This window comes from Megascapheus bottae, chromosome X, assembly GCF_031878675.1.
Source record: "Megascapheus bottae isolate mThoBot1 chromosome X, mThoBot2.hap1, whole genome shotgun sequence".
Classification (NCBI taxonomy): domain Eukaryota; kingdom Metazoa; phylum Chordata; class Mammalia; order Rodentia; family Geomyidae; genus Megascapheus; species Megascapheus bottae.
Window position 1 is genome coordinate 69925983 of NC_143547.1, and position 23180 is coordinate 69949162.

The 23180-nt window shown below is 36.1% G+C and overlaps 1 protein-coding gene across 1 annotated transcript in view; it reads left to right on the top strand.

Annotated features, from left to right (window-relative positions):
• Il1rapl2 (interleukin 1 receptor accessory protein like 2) overlaps nucleotides 1-23180 on the top strand; it is a 479341-nt gene that overhangs the window by 303915 nt on the left and 152246 nt on the right. The gene's annotated exons all lie outside the window — the stretch shown is intronic.

Here is a 23180-nt window from a genome sequence, read left to right on the forward strand (position 1 = left end):
AAGAAAGAAAGAAAGAAAGAAAGAAAGAGGGAGAGAGAGAAAGAGAAAAAAGAAGGAAAGAAGAACGAGAGAAGGAAGGAAGGAAGCAAAGAAGGAAGGAAGGAAAAGAAAGAGGGAGGGAATGAGGGAGGGAGAGAGGAAAGAAGGAAGGAAGGAGGGAAGGAAGGAAGGAAGGAGTCTAGAAAGAGAGACAGAGAGAGAGGAAGGCAAGCATTTCAATGGCTAAAAAAAAACCCATTCTTACATTTACCTTACATTTACTTAAACAATTCTAGTAGGAAACCTAAATCAGAATATCTAGGAATGTTAGATAAGCAGAAAGTTAGCCTCATAGAGTCAATAGATTCTGGGATACCACTAAAAATGACCACAATGCAGCAATCAAGTGATAAAAGTTATGAATTCCCTCATTCCTAATTATGCAGCTTGCATTCCCTTGATATGCAATGAAAAAAATCCCCTCTCCTGACCTAAAGCCTTGGGAGTGATGGAAAACTAGAATAACTCCCTTTAGAGATAATATCTTTAATCCCCTGCACTTCTTTTCCCATAGCATTTATTATTATGAGTGACAAAAGTAAGTTAATATTGGTTTTCCTCTCTACACCATGAACAGATGGAGGGTAGTGAATAGATTCTAGCATCTCTAATGTGAATGCTTAATCCACTGCCTAGATCATAGTAGGCATTTCATAATTGTTAAGCACTGTTCTTAAATATTTCCTAGTTAACAATCACAATCACATTTCTCCTATTAATATTACATCTCTGGAAGAGACAGTTTTAATTGTTCATGGAACTTAGTTTCCTTTATCTCCTGGGATATAACTAGAATGCATTTCTAAATCTCCCTTAAGTTGAGATGTATCCCTGTGAGGGAATTATTGGCCAGTGGAATATGACCGGAAAATGATATAAGCTTCTTCCAGGTATAGCACATGAAAAGTTTCCACACAGCCTTATCCTCTCTCTTTCTTCTCTATTGGCTAGATATTCAAACCTGCAGTAACCTTGGATTGATCTCATGTTGAAGGTGGCAGAGGTTGAATCTCTGAACTAGTGAGGATCATTTTTCTATTATGTTAAGCCATTGCAGTTTCTTGGCTTGCTGCTGCTGTAGCTACAGTTACTTAAAGACACCTGACTAGGGGCCAGGAGTTTGGCTTAGTGGTAAGAATGCTTGCCTAGCATGCATGAAGACCTGTGTTTAAACCCTTGGTACCATATACATAGAAAAAGCTGGAAATGGTGCTGTGGTTTACATGGTAGAGCACTAGGCCTTGAGAAAGCCCAAAGACAGTATTCAGGCCCTGAGTTCAAGCTCCAGGATTGGCAAAGAAAGAAAAAGAGATACCTGCCTATATTCTAATGCCAGTATCTTACTGTATTTGTTCAATATGTAAAACTTTCTTTTTTCATATATTTTATTGTAATTATTAGAAGGGTTACATGATATTTGCCAGATAGATGGTGCATTAATTCCCATACATTGATACCCTTTCACATGTCTTGGTCCCCATTTCCAATATGTAAAACTTTCTATTAGAGTTCACATTGCTTGCTGAAGAACTATTGAGTTTTAAAGTTGCTCTGTTACATTTAAATTGTGTATCATATGATCTGCATTTTCATAGGTTTCTTTTTCACTGTCACATCACATACTGTTTTGATAATTTGCCCTTTGTTTTCTAAGAAATTCACAGAAAGATGAAAATACCAAGGATTTGAAACCAGAATTTCCTAATAGATTTTCTTAGATTATCTATAGCCAAGCTTCATGAATAAATGATCTTTAGCTATTGTGTAGAAAATATCTCTTAATCTGAACCTCCTTTTATAATGAATATGCTACAATGGAATAGTTGCAAAGATAGAAAAGAAGATAATCATAGAAAAACATGACCAAGAGGACTATGGGTGATTCTGTGTTTTAGGAGCTTCTTTGTCATTAGTTGGCAGAGATTTGAAACAGAAAGCCATTTATAGCAGGCCACAGAAATTACCTGATTGAGGGCATGGTAGGATCTGCCATGACAATTAAGAGGAAACTTACTCAAGCAAGTACCACTGGCAAAAGGATAAAGCACATAAAAGGAATTTTAATTGTGCAGGTTCAAATGGCTGAGATTCTTAAAGGTCATGAGTTTTCCTACTAGTGAATAAAAGAAAAACCTGTTTACTCAGGAGTATTAATAATTGTATATGTCCATAACAAATCTAATTAATTTGCTTCTATTTATAAACCTTATATAATTACCTTATATAGTATTACTTAAATGGAGAATTCATGCAATGTTTAAATTATTTTTTAAATAATTTCATCTATAAAGCAAAGCATTTCCCATGTAGAAATGTTCAGTTTCTTGCACTAACAATCTTCTTCACTTTATAACATTAACTATGTTTTTAATTTAATTTGTTGTAGAAGTTATGCACAGAGGGGTTACAGTTACATACATAAGGTAGTGAGTACATTTTTGCCAAATATTGATACTCCCTTCCTCATTTTTGTCCTACTTCACCTCCCCACCCAATAACCTCTACAAGTTGTAAAGTTCATGTTCATTTCCAACATGTTGTCTTGTGAATATCGCTGTTGCATTGTTTTTTGGGGGGTGGAGGATTGTTTTTGTTGTTGTTGTTGGGCTTGTACTCTAGGCCTGGGTGCTGTCTCAGAGTTTCTTTTGCTCAAGGCGAGCTTTATATCACTTGAGCCACAGTACCACTTCTGGCTTCTTTGAGTAGGGTATTGGAATTAAGAGTATAGCATGTTGTTTATTGCCCAGACTGCCTTTAAACCACAATCCTCAGATCTCAGCTTCCTTAATATCTAGGATTACAGGATTGCGCCACCACTGCCAAGCTATCCATGTGCTTTCCATCCCATGACCTCAGGTACTACCCTTCACTTAAAAATGGAATCTATACGACTCAGGAGGCTGAGATCTGAGGATCAAGGTTCAAAGCCAGACAGGGCACAGAAGGACCTGAGACTCTTATCTGACATGAGGTTAATTGGAAATACGAGTCTCAGGTCCTTTTGTTCCTGGGATGGCTTTGAATCTTGATCCTTAGAGCTCAGCCTCCTGATTAGCTAGAATTACAGGCATGAGCCACCATGCCCGGCTACCATTTCTTTTTCTATTGGTAAAATTTTCCTAGATGTATATGACATTGTATTGGTAATAAATAACTTTTAGCATTTTTCTACTCAGTATAACATTCAACAAGTTCTCTTCACTGTGGATGACCAAAATTCACGTTATTTCGAGCACTATGTGAGCTTTGGGAATTGTCCAGTTTATAGATTCTTCATATTTGTTCTTTGCTCATTTTTCTAGTTTAACCCTATTATGGATGAGACAAGCATCCAAGAGGAACACGTATGGATAAGTGGTGCTATCTTTTCTTCTAATAGCATGATTTCATGCTTTTCCTAGAAAACCCTAGCTACATGAAGCCTCCCTCAACTTCTATCCCAGTCTCTTCTGCTCAGTGAAACTACTTTGTCCTTCCTAGTGAGGGTCTTCTGCCCTGATGGGAAATTCAAAAATGCTCCCAGACAAAAACCTGAATAACTGTCTAGGCTATCTTGTTTATTGTTTTCCTCAGGGAATCAAAGTCCTGAAGTTGCTCCTTATTCAATCTGAAAAGCATTTCATCTTTCCACTTCTCTGTTCAGTGTTGAGAAAATTCAGTAACCAATTACTCCCCCACAGCCAGAAGCAAAAGATGCAAAGAACCCTTTCAAACAGCCTTAGTCATACCTCAGAGATTGCTTGAGTATGTTTTAGCAGGAAATATAGTTTCTTGGTAGTCTCTGTTTGATCAAAGTGTATACAGATAAACTCTAAACAACTTACAGTACCTTATTTTTACACATTCATTTTTTTTCCTTTCCAACCCACCACATATCATACTATGAAGTTACAATGAAGCTTTAGCTTTGGAGAAAATCTTTTGAGATTGAAGTTTCAAATGAGACCTATATTAAATTGTCTGCATGGAGTAAGCAAACATTTATGTGTTATTCTTTTGTCTGAAATATTATTGGGATTTCCAGATGAACAACAACACTTTTGTTAAAAAAAAAAACAGTCTTCATTCCTCTCTGAACTTGAGACAGGTTTTATTTTATTGATCTCTCATTTACATTGTCTACCTTACTCAGTGATCAGTAACATTCAGTTGGATATCAGCAACTGTTGCAAGGAAGTGACCAAACAGGCCGAAATTGTGTCAGTCACTTAGTTTTTCTGTCTTAAATCCAAAGGCATAATCTTCAGCCTCCAATTCAGGATTGTGCCCTAGATAAATGAGCTAGTGAAATTAACTGCAATTGTCAAATTTTTCACTGCTTACCAAAAGCTGTTCTATACCTTCTTGTTCCCTTGGTCTTGCTCAATTTGTTTTCTTATTGGCCACATATTTGTGAATGTTTATGTATTTTTATAATTTTATTAAGTGATTTACAATGAGAACTTACTTGACAGTACCACCATAGTATATTCTTTCCCACAGGAAGATGAGGTTCAAGAGATAAGACTTATTCAACATCATCCAACAATAAACAAACAGAATTAGAATATTGAACTCTTTTTTATCTTTACTGAAAAGGTGATGAGCAGGGAATTACAGTAACATATGTAAGGTAATGAGTACATTTGTTTTTAAACACTGTTTCCTCATCCCTCATTTTCTACCATTTACTCCTGTTGAGTCCCCTTCCCTCTAGTTGTAGAATATATTTCCAGTGTAGTATCAAGTGGAAACTTGGAGTCAATTTTCTCTCTATGTCTCTGTATCTGTCTCTGTCTCTGTGCAAAGGTGTGTGTGTGTGTGCGTGTGTGTGTGTGTGTGTGTGTGTGTACTGTCCTCATGCTTGAACTCAGAGCCTGGGAGCTGTCCCTGAGAATTTTTACTGAATGTACCACTTGAACCACAGATTTACCCCTGGCTTTTGTGTGGTTAATTGGAGATAACAGTCTCAAGGACTTCCAAGCCCAGTCTGGATTTGAACTGGAATGCTGAAATATCAGCCTTGTGAGTAACTAGGATTACAGGTATGAGGCACCCATACCTAGCTCAAATTGTCTCCTTATCCTAAGATTCTTGATGAAAATAACACAGCTTTCACTGGAAATGATCATAAAATTATTCTCAATATCATCATATCACATGCAAGGCCATAAGGACATTTAAGTATGAAAGATTATATCGTATTAGTCCCTTAATTCCCCTGTTTGTAAGGTACACCAAAAGAATTTTAAATAATAATAATGATCTTGAACTTTGTTTAAGTTTGACAACATAAATATTTCTGGCCTACTAATCAGAATTTCCTGGAAAAGGTTCATCCTTTCGTTTTTATTTTGTTTACCACATTTTATTAATGTTTTATGAAAGATTTATTCTACACTTTGATAGGCACCATAATTATCTTTTAAATAATTTATGTGCCCACTGAATATTCTATAAACAAATATATAAGATAAAATAAGTCAAAATAAGAAAACATGGAACAGCAAAATCAAAATCCCTTTTCTAGCCCTAAATCACTCTATACTTCAGAAAATCAGGGAAGTGCCTAAGATTGTGGTCTGCTTCATATGACCTTTCTCCTTACTGCTGTAAATCATAGGGCTATAAAATTTACTTTTGATCTCTCACATGGAAATATGTTTGTTTATTGCCTGGTTGTTTAAAGATGAAAATCTTTTCATTGCGTTTTAGAAAAAGAACCTATCACACTGTATGTTGTGGTTTAGAAAGGATTTAGAGAGCCAACTTTCATATGTTGCATCTTTGCGTACGATTCACAATCTTCCCCAGCATTACTGTGAATGGCATGCTATTATACGTCCAAAATCATGCAGCTTAGGAAATGAGAGAGAGAGAGAGAGAAAGAGAGAGAGAGAGAGAGAGAGAGAGAGAGAGAGAGAGAGAGAGAGAGAGAGAGAGAGGGGGGGGGGGAGAGAGAGAGGGAGAGAGAGAGACTGGAATAATGAATACTATATAATCCTAACCTGTAACTTTTCTGAATGGAAATTCTAAAAGAAGTAATATTTTCTGACGCAAACATTAGATTATATCATGTAAGCAATGCTAAGAATTTATATAGTTTAAAATAAATACAAATATTAGAAATTATTCAAGGGATGAGAAAAAAGTCCAACATATGTCTGAGTTGATACTTGTGTATAAGTATTTGTGTATAAGTAATTTGGAAAGACATTGTAATGTAATGTTCTAGTCCATCCTTCCTGTGGCTCCCTTTTGTGGAGAGGGAAAGGCTTTCCCTAAGCCATATGAGAGTACATTTCCAAACATTGGCATTAATTGCTCCTATTTTCATATCATTGGAATATAAAATTTTTTCATTACCTAGGAAGATAAAGAACAGCCCTTCTGGCATCCAGCAACCAAAAAAGGTCTTGATGAATGTTGAGTTGAATAGCAACAGTGGAAAAATGTCTAATATGCCACAATAAGAAATTGCTCTACACTCTTGTAAACTTGATTTTTTATGATGCATACAGCATTTGTTTATTTGTTTATCCTGAAAAATGTATATTTATTATTGTCTTGGAAACATTTCATATCTTATTTTATTTTTTATTTATTATTATTTTTTGCCAGTCCTGGGCTTGAGCTCAGGGCCCGAGCACTGTCCTTGGACTTTCTCAAGGCTGGAGCTCTACCACTTGAGCCATAGCATGTGGTACCAAGGAACCAAACCCGTGTCTTCGTGCTTAATAGGCAAGCACTCTACCACTAGGCCAAACTCCTGGCCCTCATATCTTATTTTATACATGTACTTAGTAAAGATATTTACTGGTCCAGACTAGTAAATTAGTTCCTGATACTTGAAAATTTACAACCCAAGTGTACTTCCATCACCTACACTGAGAGTCAGTATTATGTGGATGTCAATGGTGTGTGATCATACTTAGATTGCACTATAAATTTAATTATTTTCTGGTCTTGTGGGTTTGGTCATGTTATATCACATGTTTGTGTTTGCTGGAACTGGGGCTTGAAATAAGGGTCTGGGCACTGTAATTTAGCTTTTTGTCTCAAGACTGGTGTTCTACTACTTGAGCCATAGCTCCACTTGTGGTGTTTTCCTGGTTAATTGGAGATAAAACTCGCATGAAATTTTATGACTGGGCATGCTTTGAATTGTGATCTGAGATTTCAGCGTTTTGAGTAGCTAGGTTTATAATTGTGAGACACCAGAACCAAGTAATATTTCTTTTTGTCATAATATTAATATAAAATGTAGATCATATTATGTATTTCACAGAGCCATTTTAACAAGTGAGCAATCCCTGGCAAATACCAAGGTGCCAGCTATAAACTGGAAGCACCTCACAGCAAAAGGCACAGGTCCCACAGTCCTCCTTCCCTATTACCCTTTATTTAAGAATATTGTTTACGTAAAGCAATTCCCTGCCTGACCAGAATGATAGGAATTCTTCTCTATTCCACTTCATATTTTTGACCTTTGTGTTCTTGAAAGCAAAGGCCAACTTGGCTAAATAATTATTTTCCTATTGTAAATTCTGTACAGAATTTACACGTAATGAATATTTATATATCTGAATAAAAAGGACAATCTCATCTGGGTTTTATAATTTCCCAAAAAGTGACTCAACTTTTGACTCAAACTTTTATGCATTTTCTAAAATCTAATGTTAAAAATTTCCTTTCAAATCAAGTAGGAAGTCGTTAGCAATACCTTTCAGAAGTGTTCTAATCATAGTCTTCTATGTACTAAACACATTTTACATGTGTAATGAGATTTGTACATTATTATCACCTGCTACTGCTTAATCACTTCATAATAATAGCAATAATAAATAATCATGGAAAATGGATGTAGGAAGTCTGTGTTTTAATTTAATCTATTCTATCTCTTGATACTTTTTGAATCCCTTCCCAGAGCAAACATTTATCTTTATTTCACATTGCCATTGAGTCAGTGAATCTTTTAATTTTTACTTGTAAGCCAATTTATCTTTACCAGGTTATTTAGACTTTTGAGTTTCTAGAGTTCAAAATGAAAATGTTTAGTGTGTACTAATGAATTCTGTGATAATGGTCTGCTTCTTATAAGAGCTAGTTACCTCTGCTCTTCCACCAAAATTCCTCTGTAGCAGATATATATGGACTTAACCAAAAGAAAGATTCATTGATACATCTGGATTCTTTTTTTTTTAAGGCCATTGTCTGTCTGTCTGTCTTTCTTTCTTTCTTTCTTTCTTTCTTTCTTTCTTTCTTTCTCTCTCTCTCTCTCTCTCTCTCTCTCTCTCTCTCTCTCTCTTTCTCTCTCTCTCTCCCTCTCCCCCCTCTCTCTCTCGGCTTAGAATTATTATTATTTTTTTTTGCCAGTCCTGGGCTTGAGCTCAGGGCCTGAGCACTGTCCTTGGACTTTCTCAAGGCTAGAACTCTACCACTTGAGCCTCAGCACCACTTCCGGCTTTTTTTTTTATATGTGGTACCGAGGAATCGAACCCAGGTCTTCATGCATGCTAGGCAAGCACTTTAACCACTAGGCCAAACTCCCGGCCCCACATCTGGATTCTTAAGGAGAAAGATACTCCTTTACTACAAAGCACAAAAGCAAGAAAACCAAAGCATACGTGGAAAAGCATCTGAATCAGTATAGTCACCTTTGTATATGCAGTATCCATACCTTGGGCTGTGGTTTCAAATGAGATCACATTAAGAATGCCATTATCACTATCTTATTATTTTCATGGGTATACTTTAGGATCCCTTGACTCCTTAAGTGTCATAAAGTTACATAGGAAAATCTCTGCAGAAGTCTCAAATATACTCACAGGCACATGTCTCAAAATATATTCGGCCACTTTGATGATGTCAAGGTACTTGAATGTAGAATCTGTGATGTCATGCTTTCTTGCTTGGAATAATATTTTTCTATGTTATCTAATGTAACAAACTGTGTGAAGAGCCAAAACCTCACTTTAGGGACATTCCTCATCATGCTGTGTCAGTGTCATTATGGACAAATTTGGGAAGGATGCCGCTATTCCCCTTATTAATACATTTTGTCCTCTGAGCACTGAGACAGCATAGCTTAGATCTCTGTACTTCCTTATCACCATTGTTTTGAAAAAATAGCTTCCTTGCTGTCCCCAAGTGTCAGCTCCCATTCCTTGGGACAGTACGTACCATATTAATACCATATTAACTTGATCCTCTTTTATGGTTCAGAAATTTGTGTAAATAATGGGCAAAAACCCCTCTCTTTCCTCAGCACCTGTGCATAATATTCATCTAGCTCACCATAGTTGTCCAGATTTGCCTGAGCTCTTTTTGCAAAGGGTATAACAATACTCAAGTAGATGTTTACTACATAATTAAAGAAATGATCCTACTGGAAACCTGTATTAGCACTGTTGTTCAGAGCCTTGCCAGCATAGAATTATGAATACTCTGTGTTCAAAGTTCAAGGAAGATGCCCACTTAGAGCTTTACCTCTTTGTTTTAACTTGACTGTTGGCTGTATGCATGGAGTTTACTCTTTGTTTTTGTTACTGTCCCAGAGCTTGAACTTAGGGCCTAGGCACTGTGCCTGACACCTTTTGGTCAAGGCTCTACCACTTGAGTCACAGCTCCACTTCTAACATTGTGATTAACTGGAGGTAAAAGTCTCATGAACTTTCCTGTGTGGACTGGCTTCCAACCTTGATCCTCAGATCTCACCCTCCTGAGTAGCTAGGATTACAGATGTGTACTTCCAGATCCTAGATGGACTTTTCTCTTAAATACATGATAATCTTTACACAGTTTTTCTGGAATAAGAAATGGATTACATAGTTACCTAGTATCTATAAGCTGAATATAAATGGAGGTAGCAAGCAATTTTTAATAGGAATGGCAGGAGAGAGACAAGCTTATCCAAGATAAATGCAGTTTATATTTCAGAGGGTGGAGAAAAGGATAAAGACTGTTAGAATATGAATATGAGCTTAAACCTTGTTGACTTTACGGTGCTTTCCGAGAATCAAGCCTTTCACGAAGGACACTGACTGTTCCCAAAATCTTTGATTGTACATTCTTTTCATGTTACTCTACTGTGAAAATAATTTTTCTTTATCCAAATGTTCAATGTCCTATAAAATAAATTAAAAAAGAAACTCCCCACATTTATAGAGATGTCACCAATACCCCCTCATTCCACTCTTCATTTTCCAAAGTAGTCACAAGAACAACAAGAGAAGAAAATAGAGGAAAGTGCGTACTATTAACCTGTCTTCCATGACACTCAATGAGAGATGAGACAGACATTCCAGAGCAAGCTACCTTTCAGGTTCCAATCACATGATTTCATTCCATCTTCACTGAGATCCTGTGAGATAGAGTCACTATTATTCTTGTTTTACAAATGAGTCAATTGAGAACAAGAGAAGTTAACTTCCCCCAAGGAAATATAGCTAGTCACAGATGAGGTATAAACTCAAGCAGTCTGGCATTAAATCTCATACTTGTAACCACAGTGTTACGTACATTTTGGAATCTACCTAAAGCAGAGAGCTATACAGGCTCTGGTAATCCCCACGAGGCATGGATGTAATTGCATAAAAAGAAATCGTTTATTGATCAGAGGAAGAAACATACCTGAGAGACCTCAGGAAAGATAGAAGGAATAAATATGTATAGATATTTTATAAATATGTATAGATATTTTAAAGATAGTCTCATTTAATCCTTCCAACAAAACTACAACGTATCAATGAGCATAGTTAATTTACAGATGAGAAAATTGAGGCATAGGGGCCTGCATTCTCAGGAACAACTAAGATCATGAATGTGGGTGATTAGCAAAGTACATTCTCTTCTATTTCATGCTGAAAGAAAACAAAGTCAAAGAGATCCAGAATGAAATACATACAAACATTGAGATAGTTAGGAATGTAGCAAAATAAATATATTATAGGGCTGACAGTGGCATAGTAAAGTTTTAATGTCACTATCATCCCCAATCTCTTCTCCTACCCCAAATAGTACATTCAGTGTTTTATAGCAGAACTACCATGAATGTGTGACTGATGAACAACAGAAGTTTGCGTTGTTATAGATCTAGGGGCTGGGAAGCTGATGAACAAACTGCCAGCAAAAGACTGTCTGGTGAGAGGTCTGCTTCAAAGACTGCTGTCTCCCAGTATCCTCACAAGATTGAAGGGGCAAAGGAGCTCCCTAGAGTCTCTTTTATAAGAGCAATAAACAGATTCATGAGGACTCCACCTAAGTCTAATGGCCCTTCCATAGAATGCAATTTCATTGGTGATTATATTTCAACATGAGAATTTGGGGGAGTGGGCCAAAACTTTCAGATAATGGCATTAAATTCAGCAAATTCTTGCAAATCCCTAAGATTTGATTATTTCAAGAACTGATAGTGTGGCTCTGGTGGCTCATGACTGTAATCCTAACTACTCAGGATGTTCAGATCTGAGGATCATGAGTCAAAGCTGGCTCATGTAGAAAAGTCTGTGTGACTCTTATCTCCAATTTATCAGCAAAAAGCAAGAAGTAGAGGTATGGCTTAAGTACATGACCCTAAGTGAACAAAACCAAGCTGGAGCTAGAATCCCTGATTTCATACTCCAGTACTGGAACACACCCCCACACCCCCCCACACACACACATATGCCTATGCACACAAGCATACACAGACACACGTATAAGCGTATGCACACAAGCACACACACACACACACACACACACAGACACGAGGTTTATCTGGTTGTATACTGAAATCTTCCATTCACATGTGACTAGACCTTCAGACATACATCAAATTTTGTAACTGGTGCCCTTTTAGAATCCAGTAGTCTAAGAAACCAAGGCAAGTCAAGTTAGGTTATGAAGAAAAACTTAAGGACCATTTGGTATTTCATGACTGGCAAGTAGTTGATAGTAAAGGCTTGCTGTTTTATTTTCTCTCAGAAGAACAGTTTAAAGCTGTCAACTTTAATGAAATAACTTCAGAAATGCCTTGACTGCCAACCTTTTCCTTTCTAATAATACAGTAGTAACACTGTGGGAATGTTAGAATAATAGGCTGATGGACATTGTTAGCAAAGAAAGCCAAATGGCATACTGCCTGTCTTATGCTGTAGCCTCTGTGTGGTATGGAGAAGCCAGGATGTGGTCAGATCACTTGTAGCATGGGTCTGACTCACCCATTCATTATTTTGGATGAGCAGCAAGTCAGAGACTCACCCCATGCCTGCTCTGCCTTGCCTTGCCACTCTCTCCCCCTTTCTCTTCCTCCACACAGTCAGAGGCTTCAGAGTTTCTGAGTGTTGGACAACAAACAAAGGAGCGAAGACACTTGCTGCTCTACCTTTAACAGAGCCTTAGGTGGCTTCTCACAAAGGGAAGATGAGACTTCTTTCTGTGTTGGAGGTTAGCCAACAGCATCATTTTTGTTCTTCAAGCAATTCCAAGTCCCCAGTTTTCTCAGCAATACAATGCTAATTTCAGCACCTACTGCTTCATCAAAACTTTCAAGGGTTCATTATAAATGTGTTTGTGAATTCATTAGATGTTAAGAAAGTGGATGTTTTAAAAGGAAAATGTAGTCATTTTTAGAATTCTCTCAGGGGATCAGCCAAATTATTACCATTTGCCTTTGACTCTGCAGATCCAGGTGATGGGTTTATAATCCAATGTCTGTTGAAAAGTGAATTCAATCTGGAAGTTTAATATAAATAAAATATTAAGAGTAAATTTAAGTTTGAAAGGCTACTGGAAAATATATGAATTTTGAAAAGCTAGAAACTCAGAAATTCTGTTGTGATAAAAAGTTTCCATTTTTCTGTAAAGAACCAAGTTATACCCTCTCTTTGACAACTCCTATGACAAATGGCTTCGGAGATTTATTAGTGTTTGTGCATGCCAGTAGTGGGCTTGAATGCAAAACCAGAGCACTCTCCATTTCTTTTGCTCCAATCTGGAACTTTACCACTTGAGTCACACCATTTCTGCTAATTAATTGGACATGTCTTTTTTGTTTGTCTGTCCAGATTGGCTTAAAATCATTCTCAGATCTCAGACTCATGAGTAGCTAGGATTACAGGTGTAAGCCACCAGTGCATAGCATTTCCAGGGATTTTTAATTTCAACTTATAAACAAGATACAGCAGGAATGACACAACTTTAAATGGATCAACATGCTGGGATCTTTGCCACTTGTGCCATTTTTGTGAATGAGCGTAATCTACCATCAAAGTCTATACTTAGAAAATATTAATTAATTGAAGAACAGTTAGTTCCTTTTGCTTTACTAAGTTTGAATTGGTGCCAGATTTTCTTTCCAAGATTCCACTGACCATCTACTGTCAGCAAGTGAAAGGAAATGGAGCAAAAAAGAGAAGGAAGTATTGTAGGGTAGTCAGGAGAAAAATGTAATTATGGAACATGTTCCAAAAATTTAATAATCTATAGAGAGCAATTTGGCTAGTGAAGATCTTCAGAGTGTCATGTCAGCTTTCCAATCAGAAAACTGCCACTTTAACTTGGCTTGTAGGGATTCATGTGGGAATAGAAAAGGACAGGGAATTAGTATGGATGGAAGCCAGATAAGAGGAAAACAAACTAAAGTGCTTTGCTTTTTTAAAAAATAAATATCCCCAGGGAAATAAAGCCATTGCCTACTCTACAACTGTAACATGCACTTTCTGGATTGATGGGGAGTGGTATTGACACAGTGTTACTATATAGCCCAGGTTTGCCTCAAACTCATCTTCCTGCTGCTCTCCTCCTTAGTGCTGAATTACAGACTTGTACTACCATGCATGGGTAGATCATGGCATATTCTTTTTTGCCTTTTTGTATTTATGTGTATTAATTTCCACAAAGGAACTTTGTTGTGACGTTTCATGCGTGCATGTATTATATATAGTTTGATCAGGATAACTTCTAGTATTGCTCTTTTCTAGTCCTCCTGAACCCCTCATTTGCAACAGTTTTTATTAGGTTTCCTAATGCCACCTTCTTACATAGTCACAACACACTTAGATATTATTCATTCCTCATCATTCTCTTTCTCCATCATCCATCTTCCTAAACAGTTTCACATACACACATACACACACACACACACACACACACACACACACACACACACACACACACTTCAGGTTCCTGACCTACTTTACTTCATTTATCATGACAAGCTCTAGTCCATCCATTATCCTGTCAGTGGCATAATTTTTTTATGGCTGAATTACATTTTGTTGTTCATATATACTATATTTCTTGATCCAAATGTCAGTTATTGGGCACATAGGCTAGTTCTGTATCTACAGAATCAGAAATAGTGCTGTTTTAAACATAGATGTGCTAGAATCTCTTATACATGAATGTACACTTCTGTGACTATATGCCCAATAGGGATATGGTAGGATCATAAGTTAGGTCTATTCATGCTTTTGAGGAACCTCTCTACTGTTTTCCATAGTGGTTGTATTAGTTTCCATTCCCTCCAACAATGAATTAGGTTGCTGTTCCCCCACATCCTCACTAGCATTTGCTTTGTTTTGTTTTTTTTTTATAATAACTATTCTGACTAGCGTGAGATGGAATCTCAAGGTTGTTTTGATGCATTTCCTTTATATCCAGGAATGTTGAACATTTCTTCAAATATATTCTAGAACATGCATAATCTCAAAGGAAGAAATACAGGACAATGGGAGAAGGGCAAGAGATACTAGAATAAAAAAAAAGGTGTTAGTTTCAGAGATTAGGAATGGAATTGGTAGGGCCAGGTAACAAATTCTATGTGGAACATGAAAGAGCAAGTGGAGTAGACACTGATCTCTAGCTTTCCTTTTGTAACAAATGGGAAAGTGGATGGGCTGGAAATGTGTATGACCTGTCAAGCCATCTGTTGTCTTTTTTCATCTTTCTTTTTTTCATTGTGGTTCGTCCCTGTTTTCACCAATGAGTGCTAGAAACAGTACACATATGTATCATGCACCTGAAAACCCACATGACCTGAAAAGTAGTGCCTTATTTAAAGGATGGCATTTTAGAAGAGACTTTTAAACCTTTGATTTTTATCTAAGCAGAGAAAAAAATAAATGAGATAAAACTTTAGTAAGGAATATTGCAGTTAGACATGCATGGAAACTATGAGGCTTTTCAAGGGAAGATAGGGTAATCCTGAGATCTAAATAATTTTGTTTCTAACTTGAAGTCAGGAACATGGATTAGATGATGCCTCTCACCATCCATTCTTCAAATGTCCTTCTACTCTGCACATGGATAGTCCCAGACGAACTTCAGTCTCATTAATCTGCCCAAATATAAATGTTGATAAACAGGCACGGCAGATATAGAAATAGACAACCGAAAATGGTTTGCCTTGATTTAGAAGGTGTTTTTATAGAAAAACCTGGTACAAGAAAAAATTGCATGGAAGAATCAGACTGTAGTATATGCTATCTAACCAAGAAAATAGAGGGGATTGTAGGAATAGTGCAGAGAAAAAGGGATGCAAAACCATAAATCAAAAACTTCACTAAGCATGAAATCAGAGCATTATCTTCCCTCAAGGCTAAGATGAACTATTAAAAACATGAACATTCTCTACATTCTGGCATATGTAATCAGTGGACATCTGTATACATCTACAAACAAGCAGTACAAAATGTTTGAATCCCTATAGTTCTATCAGAAAAAAAAATTCAGTATACATGTTTTCAGTATCAGTGATTATCCTGCCTACACACTGCAATACAGATATTTCCCAGAAGAGTTCAAGAGGACTAGAGGAATTCCAGATAATGAAATGTCACCAAAGGTATATTGATGGGTGATAATTTTTCCCTTTTGTCCCCTTGAGGTCTCATTTACATATGAATCTTTAATTCCATTGTAATGTATTATGGCATTCCCAGTTATTTGGTATCTTTTACCACACCATTGCGTATGGGTTAATCTTGAGAAAATCTCTTTTGTCAGTTTGTCTTGGATTTTTCTTGGCCTGGAAAAAATGTACACTTATAATGTTTATTGATGCATTAGTAATTTCAAAGGCTATTTCTTATAGAATTATTTACTAAGTATCTACACCCTGTGGTGATTATCTAGAGATTTATGAAAAGTTTCTTGAAATGAAGATAGAGCCTTACAAAAGAAGAAACCCAAGGGTTGCTCTTTTTCTTTTAGTGCTGTTGCTCATAAATTTTCACAAAGACTATTGCCAAAATGTGTGTGTGTGTGTGTGTGAGAGAAAGAGAGAGAGAGAGAGAGAGAGAGAGAGAGAGAGAGAGAGAGAGAGACAAAGAGAAATAGAGGATTATTGAGACTACATAGAGACAGAGACATAACAAACAACAGACACACACACACACAAAGGCATTACACTACTTATTGATGCTACCTCAAAAAGAACAGAATTGGGAAAAATCTTGAGTGGTAATGTCTCCTTTCTATCATCCTAGAGTAACTCCTATCACCCTAATCTTGGTTTTCTGGCAGTATACCTGTCCTAGATACAGCATATCTTTTAGATGTATTTTTATGACTCAAGGATGTAAAATGCATGGTGTATCTTATTAAATGTATTATTTCCAAAAAGGGAAATAAAATAGATTTAAGGTCCCTTTATCCTAATATTATTTTGTTGAGAAAACATGTCTACAATTTCTGGGTAATACGAAAGTAAGGCAAGGGTGACTTAGTGGAGGACTAGCTCAAGAGATAACTACTAGCTTTCTTTATATATGAGATTAAACTTATATATTGATCCTATTTTTTTCTTATCCTAAGGAGGAGATTAAGAAAACATCATTTCAGTCTCTATATGAGACTTTAACATCAATTTGTTTATCTCCATCATTATAAATGAAGATATCACAGCTGGGAGTTTGACCTAGTACTAGAGTGCCTGCCTTGCATACATGAAAGCCCTGAGTTCAATTCCTTGATACCACATACACAGAAAATGCCAGAAGTGGTGCTGTGTCTCAATTAGTAGAGATCTAGCCTTGAGAAAGTCCAAGGACAGTGCTCAGGCCCTGGCAAAAATAGAAATCAAATATATTTTTATTTTACACTCCTTTTTTCCCCATTACTGGGGCTTGAACTCTGTGTCTCACACTCTCATTTAATTTTTTCACTTAAGCTAGGCTAGTGCTCTATTACTTGAGCCATATTTACACTCCTGTTTTTTATGGTTAATTGAAAATAAGAATCTCACAGGCATTTCTGTCCAGGCTGGATTCAAACTGCAATCCCCACATCTCAGCCTCCTCAGTAGCAGGGACTACAACTATGAGCCACCATTCCCCGGCTTTAATGTCCTTCTTTCATGCTGTTTACATAGTAAGGATTCTCTCAGTCATAGAATAGGCCATAAGAGCATTTGTCATCCAATTCCTATGACAGTAATAAATACATAGAAATAAAAAAGGGAAAATTTTCGAAAAGCTATAGAATAAGAAAAAGAAAAAGGGACTACAAGAGTGGGTGAAAAGGTTAACTCTGTTGAATCAAAGAATTCCTGGCAGATTATTTTTCAAGTGCAAATAGAGATTTATGGAATGTTTATGAAAGCTTAATTTCGTATTGCAGCCAAGAAGATATTTTATGGATGGAAATTGTTATTTGACAGTAGTCTTAAGTACAGGTGTAACTTTTAAAAACTAAACCTAACATTAAAAAAAATCACAATTGCACAAAATTCAAGATAAATTCTGAGTTCTACAACAGGACCCAGTCAAGATTTCTTTGTGTAATATTATCCCTACTTCAACAATTAGTGAATGACGACCTGCCTATGTGGTCAGCCTCTGTTTTCATAAATAAAATTTTATTAAGCACATTCATGCCTTTTCATTTAACTCATGGATTATGTATGGTTGTTTTTACTCTACAGTGTTAGAGTTATGATTAAAGCTATATAATCTTAAATAGTAAACTATTGACTGTTTCTCTCTTTACCGAAATCATTTTCTACTGCAGTGCATTAAATGTTATTAAATTGCAATGATTTGAAAAAATAACTATATTTTAATACTGTTAGAGAAAAGTAAAATGCATAGACGAGGTAGAGGCGAAGCTTTCATGTAAAGATTTTAAAACTCTGTTAAGGGGCTTAAACTTCATTCCGAAAGAGAAACTATGCAAGTTTTTAATTCAGTGGATGTAAATTATTTACTTGGATGTCTATGTGGTAAAAATGGATTGGACAGTATTGTTTTCCAGCAAAATAACAGATTAAATATAATTTTAAGGTAGTGAAAATAGCATTGTATACAACTAATGCTGATGTTTACTAAATCCAAAGCAATATGATTTTTTTTGCCAGTCCTGGTGCTTGAACTCAGGGCCTGAGCACCATCATTGAGCTTTCTCAAGGATAGAGCCACAGCACCATTTCTGGCTTTTTCTATGTATATGATTCCAAGGACTCGAACAAGCACACTCGACCACCAGGCCAAACTCCTGGTCAGAAAAAAATGATAATTTGAATGTGTGAGTAGGTATTAGGAGGAAAGAAAAGGAGGAGTTTGGGATGACTTGAAAATTTCTAATTTAGAACAACACATAAGCAAAGGTACTATTCTCAGAAATGGAAAACAGAATTTTAAGGAAATAAATTGGGTTCTGTTTTGTATAGATAGAATATGAAATGCTATGAGACATCTAGTTTAAAATATTGTTAGAGATAGTAGACTATAGAAGACTAGGATTAAATTAAGAATTATGAAGTAATTATATAGAATTTTATCATATATAGCTGCCAATTTAGATAATGGTTTTGAAAAAATCTCAGCAAAACACTACAGAATCAAAGTAGGAAGCTAAAGATAAATACAGGAGGAACGCTTAGATTTAATAAACTAGGAGAAGCCCATGAAGAATATATAGACCATGGATAATATTGAAAAGAAATTACCAACATGTAGGTTTAAAATAAAGGAACTTGAGGAAAGCCAAAACAATATTTGTTTTTCATTGGCAGATATCAAACCAAAGACGTTGTGATTGTTAGGCAAGTGTTTAATCACTGAACTGTACCACCTCCAAGAAAATAACTTTTTAAAAAGTTTGGTGATGGTCTTGAGCCTGAACTCACAGCTTGTTTAGCTTTTTTGTTTTTTCTCAAATCTAGCACTCTTAGCACTTGAGTCATTGCTCCATTTCTGGTTCCTTTTGGAGTCTTCTGGGCAGGCTTCAAACCACAATCTCAGCCACAAAGTAACTAGTACTATTGATATGAACAACTAGTGCCCCACTAAGGAAATAAAATTTTACGAAGGAGTTCCACATGTCCAAGAGAGATTAAGAAATACATTATCATTATGGAAAAAAAGAGTATGCATTGGTTTTGTGACTAGATTGTGGATTAATGGCTTCCAAATTTAGTAGTGGCTAGGAAGGAAGCAACTTCAAATATAAGTTAATCTCTAACTTTTCTGTGAAATACTAGAAAATACCATAGCTAGAGGGCGTCTTAAGTCAAGGAGTGTTTCTTCAGGGTATAGAGTTGTTTATCTTGCTGAGCTCAGAGACAGCAAAGCAGAATGGGAGAAGCTAAAGAAGACCCGCTGGCTTGTCAATCAGGTCAAGCAAGCTCAGAATACTACAGTCCTACTAGCTAGTATCTCAGGCACCTATCCGTGAGACTAATTCAGAAAGAGCTGACATTTAGACTTGGGATGATTATCACATGTCTAAGAATATAATTCACAGTTCTTTGACAGTAGTTGTCCCAGAGCTGTCTTTCCTTAGTAGGTTCAACTAAGAGGAACATGTTTTACAAGCAGGAATCATTGAAAGGTCCAAAAGGAAACTATATAGCAAGTGGGCACATGAACCCTTTTGCTGTGCTGACATTTGAAATCACAGTCAGATCGAAGTTAATGAATGCTGTGTTTAGAGAAGTAAGAAAATATACCGTCAACTATAATGGGAGATATATGAGGTCTGTAGCAAATGGTATATGGTTTTCAGAGGCAGGGAAGAGTTCATTGCTTGATATGGTAGGAAAAGAAACATTCTACACAGCACACAAATGGGTACAATGTATTAGAACATCCTTTGACTCTGTTTACACACATTAACCAAATCATTCCTTGGTGCAAAGTTAGAATTAAAGATATGGAAGTAGGTGAGAAATAATTCTAATATTGCTCAATCTTTTGAATTAACACACCAAAATTGTTTTGGACGGAGGGAACAGGGTCACAGGAACACAGGGACAAGGGTAAGCAAATGCAGTCATTGTAGTCAATGTATACTATGTAAAAAATGAACTGCATACCTTGAAGGAAGGAGTGGGAGGGGATAAATGGGGAAGAATGAAGGAAGGGGTGATATTGATCAAGAACTATTGTACTCAGCACTGAATTTATGGAGTTTTAACCCCTAGGTACAACTGCATCATCATCATCAAAATAATAACAACAACAACAAAAACTACAACATCAAACCTTCAAATAGATATGTAGGTCAGCAACCTGTTTGCCTTCTACATATAGATTCAAGTAGTAGCCATCTTGACAATATTCAGAAGGCTTAGTCTTATCATTTGTTTTGAAAATATTATATTCTATAAGAGAGTTAATGTAGGCCGAGAGTTTGGCCTAGTGGTTAAAGTGCTTGCCTAGCATGCATGAAGACCCGGGTTCAATTACTCGATACCACATACATAGAAAAAAGACAGAAGTGGTGCTAAGGCTCAAGTGGTAGAGCTCTAGCCTTGAGAAAGTCCAAAGACAGTGCTCAGGTCCTGAGCTCAAGCCCAGGACTGGCAAAAAAAAAGAGAGAGTTAATGTATAATTTCCTGCAAAAACTTATGTAGAATCCCCACATAACTTTACTACCTGGTAAATGTTAAAGTTAGTGTGAAAAACTTCAGAAATGCCCTGGAAGTAGTAGATAGCACAATATTGTACAGTAGTATAAATTAACTACTGTAGACCCCATTCCTTCAGAATATCTGTGGTCTAAAAATACTAAATAGATAATTCTCCAATTCAGCAACTTATAAGGTTTCAATAACTTTTATCAGTATGCTATTATACCTTATGATTTGTTATTAGTTACTTTTGTAAATATTTTATTGCTCCTAATTTATAAATTAAACTGCATCATATAAATTATGTGTATGTACAAAACTGCAGTATAAATAAGAGTTCAATTCTAACCAATTTCTCAGGCATTCAGTGAGGGTCTTGGAATGTATCTCATACAGAGAATGGGAGAGACTCTTGTATATAATAAGGCAACTTCAACTAATTCATTAATTCAACATAATTTTATTAAGCACCTACTTTAAGTAGAGAATTTCATTTACAATGGAAAAATCCCAACATCTTATGTGTGTGTGTGTGTGTGTGTGTGTGTGTGTGTGTGTGTGTGTATGTGTGTGGTCCTATGAGATACTAGTGGGTGAGTTACAAAATAATCATCAAAAAGGGCACTTAAATGTATTTGATGTTCTTGTGGAGTACTGCTTGATGCAGCTGTTTGGAAAGATTAGAGGCAAAGAATTTCTATCCCCTTAAATGTACAGCCACATATTACCCTTCATAAACATTAATGGCACTAATACATTGAAGTACATGATATGCTACTCTGTGTATGCTCTGTCGTATCAACAAGTTTGTAGTTGTATCACGGCCTCTCTATTTTTATTTTTTTACCACATATATAAGAGGCTCTCGATAGCTATTATTCTGATCCATTTGATTGTCATAATACAGATATTTAATATTAGCTATTTTTATCAGACAAAACTGAGTGTATACTTTTCTCAGAGAATATTGATCTATGAGAAAGCATTTATTCGACTACCTACTACCCCTCCTATAACCCTATACTGAAGACGTTTAAAGTGTTAGACTATAATAGGTTTCCCTCTTACTAACCACAATCATTCACTCCCCGCAAAAAAACACCATTTCTTTTTCCATTCTGTGGTAGGACCTAGGACATAGTCAAAAATGTGTTTTCCATTGCTTTGCAGTTATGTGAGCCCTGAAGAGTTCAAGATGTTCCCAGTTGAAGGAAAACTTTCACTGTTCTGTCCAATGCATACTTGGTAATCATTTGTAGAAGCAGAAAGACTGCAAATTCCTTTGACCAGCTTCCATGTACATAGTTATAGATTAACAAATATATATATATATATATGATTGTCTCACATTGGGGATACTTCCTGGGGCAAACTATATTTTTGAGGGAGGGGTCATTTGCTGTGTTCAAGGTTAAGTGATATGTCAAACATAGAGGTTTAAATAAGACAAAGACCATGCCTGCTAGGCTTGGCTAGATATTTTTATATTTACATTTGACATTTTTCTTATAAGTACCTTTAATTGTGCTTTAAATCATTTTAAATCACAGTGACTAATACCTTTTCTGAAGTAGCACAGTGTCCCTCAACAGAATTAGAACATTTCCTTTTGAGTATTAACTCTTCAAATTCCAAATACCAATGGGAAAGACATAGAAAAGCCAAGCCAGTTTCACGCAAGTTTTATTAGAAATCAGTAGTGGCAGATCAGAGTTTTCCAAAGCTATCCACCTGTTGAAGGTATAAATAAATATCAATGGAACAAAGGCCAAACTCTAAGGTTATTTTTTTTTGCCAGTCCTGGACTTAAGCTCAGGGCCTGAGGACTGTCCTTGGATTTTTCTCAAGGCTAGAACTCTACCACTTGAGCCTCAACACCACTTCTGGCTTTTTCTAAATATGTGGTACCAAGGAATCGAACCCCGGTCTTTGTGCATGCTAGGCAAGCACTCTACCACTAGACCAAACTCCTGGCACTCTAAGGTTATTTATTAGACTTCATACTGTACCTATGACTTGTGCAAATAGGCGGCATTGAAAATATATTAGTGGTTTTATTTTAATTCTTTTCTAGAGCCAAGTGATCAATAGATATTTGTTGAATAAATAGGTAAAATAACAAGTCAATGTTATCCTCATGTATGAATTGTGAAGCTTTGTTGTTCTTGTCCAGCACCCTTTTATATTATGACCTTTCAATTTCTTTAGGAATCAAATCTGATTATAATGATAGAAATTTTAGTGAAGTTTGCAATCCTTTCTTCTGAAGAATATTGTTTAGTGGTATTTTCTTGGTATTTTTCCAGATGCCTTAATTTTACTTGGTTTG